The 6225-nt window shown below is 43.8% G+C and overlaps 1 pseudogene; it reads right to left on the bottom strand.

Moving 5' to 3' along the window:
• Positions 1–263: 263 nt before the first annotated feature.
• Positions 264–5722, bottom strand: LOC146617782 (uncharacterized; annotated as a pseudogene).
• Between the last annotated feature and the right edge of the window lie 503 nt (positions 5723–6225).

Here is a 6225-nt window from a genome sequence, read left to right as displayed (position 1 = left end):
TTCCTGGCCATCAAGCGTAGATGTTAGTGAAACTGTTGGGAAGACAACGTTGGAGAAACGTGAACATTTTATTTGTACTGTATAATCTGCAGATTCTAACAGGCTAGTGCTAATGCTAGCTAAATGTGAATAGGATTTGCAGCCTATATTTCACTTTTCCCCTATCAAGCGGGCCACCTGTGCTGTTGACTTTGGCTGTGAATCAGAGACCAGTGCTACTGAACACCAGATTATGTTATCCTCAGGATAAAACTAAGACCTTTTTATGCTTTCCACTCGTAGTCTGCAATTTTGGTGATCAACGTCAGAACCTTTGGATTGAACGCAAGGTGTTTCTTAGACGTGTTCCGCTCCACTTTGGATCCCTTGTCGGGGTTTATCTGAACGAGGCATCTGTCAATGAAAAACAAAAACTTAATTAAGAAACTGAGGACTGGACTGTATGCGTTTTTTACGTTTGCAATTAATCTAACAGTGTAGATTGAGCTTGCTTTTGAGTGCGTGTTTGGACATACAGGTCATTGTGGAACAGAGAGGTGATGCAAAGATGTTTGGTGAACCTGCGAGTCTCTATTGCAAATACTATTTCAGGGCAGTGAAACATCCGTGAACATCTACTACTCAAAGGTCTCTTTCTATAACTTGACATGAGCATGAATCATATTTCAGAGACAGCCATCTGAAACTCAAATATTAATTATTTGTTGATTTATCAATCTACAAATCATCTCAACACTCAAGCATTGCTCAGTCTTATGTGTTCTAGATGCAAATGAAAGGAGATGTTTCAATATATAAAATTGACTGGTGCTGCCTTAAATTTATAAGAATTCCAAGGTTGATGCTTGGCCTACTGGATAAGAAATGTTCATGCAGTAGTAAGAGTCAAACATCAGGATAAGTGCCTCGCTGAAGATAGTGATACGTCCATTCACAATGGTCTGGTCCACAGATAACATGCAATGCTCGGTTGCCAAAGTAGAGTTTCCTGTTATGTACATGAACAAGAGACAATGGGACAAAAAGTCAAAAAACAAATCCACACATGACTCAAACAACTGCTATGTTACAATTGATGTATATCAATTATATATACTGGCACGCAGTTTGGGCCCCTCAGTCAACTGCAAGGTGCCCAAATGCTTTAGCCAATCAGACAGAATTTAGCAGTATAATAATCACATCAAATATCAATGGTCTTATTATACCATACTATTATTATGAAATTGAGAAAAGCCACAACAACCAATCAGACCACAATCCAACTCAGAAGTGTAAACTCAAAGTTTTAACTGACCATAATATAAAGAGGTATCATGCACAAAAAGTTTAAATAGATAAAGATAAATATTCATACCACAAAGAACAATGCATGGTGCACTTGGTGTAGCTACAGTCCACTTCAGAGGGTAGGGTTGTTTTAATTCACTTTGAAGAACATCTGTTCTTCCTCTTCATTGAAGTACTTGAGAAGTAGTGGAAGAAACCCTGCAACATTGACGTCTGCAACATTCTTGCTAGATGTTTCCATTTCTCTGAAGATGGCCGCCTTTCTCTTGGTCTTGTCATTGCTTTTAAGGAATGAAACAACTCTGGCACATTTATTTGCTGTGTTTTTCTCATCCATGGACATGGATGAGAAAAACACAGCTCTTCAAAATGAATCTTGATGCCAGTTATCTCAAACAGATATGGCCATTCCTTCGTCAAGTCAGAAGTCTCAGTTCCACGAATAATGTCTTTTCTCTGAGTGAAGAAGGTGACCCTCATCATATTCTCAATAGCTTTGGTGTCACAGTATTTTTCTCTGTACTTTTTTTTTAACTCTTCTTTTTCACGCTTTTGGAATTCAGGCTGAAGCCGTGTTGGTTGCCAGTTTATGCAAACTGTCTAGCCTTCTCTTTTGAGTGGGGCTACCCTCTTCTTCACTGCTACTAATGAGCTTTCTCTTAAAGGAAAGTGAAATCATTCCTCTCTTAAGGTTATCCACTCTGCTGACCATCTGTTTGGTGACAGTGTCATACCCACTGCCTACAACTTCCCCTTCAATTACATCAGTAAATTTATTTGCTGTGTTTTGCTGTGTTCTAGCTCAGCAAGTACAATCTTACTGCAGTCAAGTAGTTCCATGGATATGGATTTCAGACCTCGTTGACTGCCTGACAACAGTTGGCATTTTAAATTTCAAATTCCTTGGCAGAAAATTCCATCTGATGGAAACAGGAAAATGGCCAACAAAAAGTGAGAGGCTACCCTGTGGCATTACAGGGTAGGTCATTGTCATCTTTCTTGCTATCTCACTGAGGTGTTTCTTCCCAGGTGTTGAGCATATGGTTAAAATTTCACTGACAATGACAACAACAACAACAATCTTTATTTATAGAGCACATTTAAAAGCCTTGGGCATACCAAAGTGCTTTACATAAAACAATAAAAAATAAAACAGTTCACACATTAACATCAAATACATAAAAGTAACGGATTATGTTCACAGATAAAAGCCACCAATAAGAGTAAACTGCAGCACATAGGTTATAGCAAGGTAAGACTGTACCACCATGATAAAAGACACCAATAATGGAAAGATAGCAGAGAATTTAATACAATACAATACAATACAATAGGTCAATAGGTCACTGCAAGCAAGCCAGCATTTAACTGGTAGAAAAGGCAAGTTTAAAAAGATATGTTTTTAGCCGTGATTTAAAAGAATGAATAGAATCAGACGCCCGGATGCCAATCGGGAGATTGTTCCACAGCTCCGGTGCAACTAGAGCAAACGATCGATCACCTCTAGATTTCAGTCGAGATCTGGGCTGAACCAACAGTAACTGTGAGGATGACCTTAAAGCCCTAGCAGGAGCATATGGGTTTAAAAGTTCCTTAAGATAGCTTGGTGCAGTGTTATTGGTAATTTTAAAAGTAAACAACAAAATTTTAAATTGAATACGATATTTGACAGGCAACCAGTGCAGATCAGCAATGAGAGAGATGATTTCAAGTCTCTCACTTTTTGTTGGCCATTTTCCTGTTTCCATCAGATGGAATTTTCTGCCAAGGAATTTGAAATTTAAAATGCCAACTGTTGTCAGGCAGTCAACGAGGTCTGAAATCCATATCCATGGAACTACTTGACTGCAGTAAGATTGTACTTGCTGAGCTAGAACCACCTGAAGAGTTGCAACATAGAAGATAAGCTGTTTTGACATAATGATACAGCACTTTAAAGCCATCAATTCATATAATATAACCTCCATTATTTTTTTCTTAAATTTTTTTTTTTTTGCCTGCCTGTCCTCTTTGGTTCTTTTGTCATCAGAATTACTGTCTAAAGGCCAAGAAAGATGCCTTGCCGTATTGGTCCATTTGATTGACCTTTGTTTTTATTGTTTATTTTATTTTATTTTATTTTCAGTTGTTACATACGGGACAGACATGACTGGGCGAAGGAAAGGGAGAAAGAAAGAGAGAGAAGGAAAAAACAGCGGGAAGAGGAACGGTGATAAGGGCACAAAACAAGGTGGGGGACAAAAAAATACATATATACAGTGGGGCAAAAAAGTATTTAGTCAGCCACCGATTGTGCAAGTTCCCCCACTTAAAATGATGACAGAGGTCAGTAATTTGCACCAGAGGTACACTTCAACTGTGAGAGACAGAATGTGAAAAAAAAATCCATGAATTCACATGGTAGGATTTGTAAAGAATTTATTCGTAAATTAGGGTGGAAAATAAGTATTTGGTCAATAACAAAAATACAACTCAATACTTTGTAACATAACCTTTGTTGGCAATAACAGAGGTCAAACGTTTACTATAGGTCTTTACCAGGTTTGCACACACAGTAGCTGGTATTTTGGCCCATTCCTCCATGCAGATCTTCTCGAGAGCAGTGATGTTTTGGGGCTGTCGCCGAGCAACACGGACTTTCAACTCCCGCCACAGATTTTCTATGGGGTTGAGGTCTGGAGACTGGCTAGGCCACTCCAGGACTTTCAAATGCTTCTTACGGAGCCACTCCTTTGTTGCCCGGGCGGTGTGTTTTGGATCATTGTCATGTTGGAAGACCCAGCCTCGTTTCATCTTCAAAGTTCTCACTGATGGAAGGAGGTTTTGGCTCAAAATCTCACGATACATGGCCCCATTCATTCTGTCCTTAACACAGATCAGTCCTCCTGTCCCCTTGGCAGAAAAACAGCCCCATAGCATGATGTTTCCACCCCCATGCTTCACAGTAGGTATGGTGTTCTTGGGATGCAACTCAGTATTCTTCTTCCTCCAAACACGACGTTACAGGTCTGTGAGAGCCAGAGATTTTCCTTGTTCGAGGTGACCAAATACTTATTTTCCACCCTAATTTATGAATAAATTCTTTATAAATCCTACCATGTGAATTCATGGATTTTTTTTTCACATTCTGTCTCTCACAGTTGAAGTGTACCTCTGGTGCAAATTACTGACCTCTGTCATCATTTTAAGTGGGGGAACTTGCACAATCGGTGGCTGACTAAATACTTTTTTGCCCCACTGTATATATATATATATCAATGACCTGGATCACCTGTTGAGAGAGAAAAAAAGAAGAGAAAACAAGCAAAAAAGAGAGCGATATAATATACAAGATCATCGCGATAATCTATGTGTATATAACAGTAAATACTAAATACTGAATATTATTGTGCAGCATGTAAGATCAACAGCGCACAGTGTGCTTTGAGGTAGCAGCCAAAATGGGTGTAGTTTGTATCTGTGAGCACCCATGTGTACACCTGTGAGCATCAGCGTGCTTGTATTCAAAAGGTTCCTTTGTGCAACGATCTGCTAGAGGGTGTGGGGAGCCACAGCCCTGTCCTCCAGGGCATGAAGCAGGTATGGAGGAGATCCAGGCTCCAGACATCCAGAGACCCTCAGAGAACAAGAGACCAAGGAAGACCAATGGAGGGGCAACCGTGCCACTCTCCCAGAAAGAGCTGAGGAGAGCCCGATATGAGGGGTCACCTAGCAGCCGTGGAGCAGAACCCAGAGGGGGTTGCAATGACGTGCCCATGAGCTCCGCCAGCAGCCAGCTGTGGCAGAGTGGACCAAGCCCCAGGCCCAGAGGCCGATGGCACCCCACCCCCCGAAGGGGCCCGACCGAGCCACAGGTGCCAGGCCCTGACAAGCAGCCACCGGGAGTGAGCCGGTGCATAACTGAGCGCGCAGCCCCGGACACCAAGAATCACCAATGTACCGATGCCTCACCTGCACCCTGGTGACACACCTGCACCCCAAGGCCCTGAATGTGTGGGTGATTGTGGTGCAGCGGGAAGAGGGAGGCAGCTGGAGATGGGGAGGGAAGGAAGGGAGGGGCAAGAGGCCCCTCACTGGGGCCAGCTCCCCCGCTGACCCCAATAGGCACCCCCACACTCTGGAACCCACCAGGGCAAGGGGGCCCAGGCCCATCCGGACCAGGGCCCACAGCAGCAGCACCGCCCGGCCCCAGAGATTCCGGGGCAGCCCACCCGACCCCACCACAGAGAAAACTGCACTCACCCCGACATTCACTCATCTCCCAGACTACACAAGACAATAGACACCCAGGTTGAGTTCTTCCTTCCCTCTCTATAATCTCACCCCCATCTGCAGAGCGAACTCCTTGAGACCAGAGAACTTCTGTAATGATGAAGAGCCCCCAGTTGGCTCGATGCACCAGAGTCCCCCTGCGACAGGGCTGAGCCCCCATGCGCCCACCCACCCGCCCACAACCTCAGCGACACACCAACCAGGCCCCAAGCCCCCAAGGCCCAGCCAGGGCCCCAGCCCAGAGACGGAGCACCCCCAGAACCCCATGCCCGCCTCAAACCCACCCAGGGGCAACCAGGCTTCCAGGTCAGTAACCCACGTCCGTCAGCACAGATCCTACCCCAGCCCCACTGCACGCAGCCACAAGGAAACCATCATCTAAGAGCCATCTGTAACAGGTCGTGACCACAATCCCGGGTTGAGTCCTCCAAGGAAGACACTCCTAGGTAATCCCCCGACACCCCAAGGCTGTCCCTACCCCCACACCAATCACAACAGCGAAGGTGGGACCAAACTACGACACCCACCGCTAGGTGATGGAGCTGATCAAAGGAGCCCAGAGGGATTGATCTGATGTGGTGGCAGAATCTGTATCAAGACTAATATAATCTATTAGATAATTTCTATATTGGTTAGAGTTATGATTATTTTTATTTTTCCAGT

The sequence above is a fragment of the Diplotaxodon limnothrissa genome, linkage group LG15 (assembly GCF_057381915.1).
Source record: "Diplotaxodon limnothrissa isolate DT_005_m linkage group LG15, D_limnothrissa_male_GT1.1, whole genome shotgun sequence".
Lineage (NCBI taxonomy): Eukaryota > Metazoa > Chordata > Actinopteri > Cichliformes > Cichlidae > Diplotaxodon > Diplotaxodon limnothrissa.
Note: the sequence above shows the minus strand (reverse complement) of the source record. Positions and strands in the feature narration are given on the sequence as shown.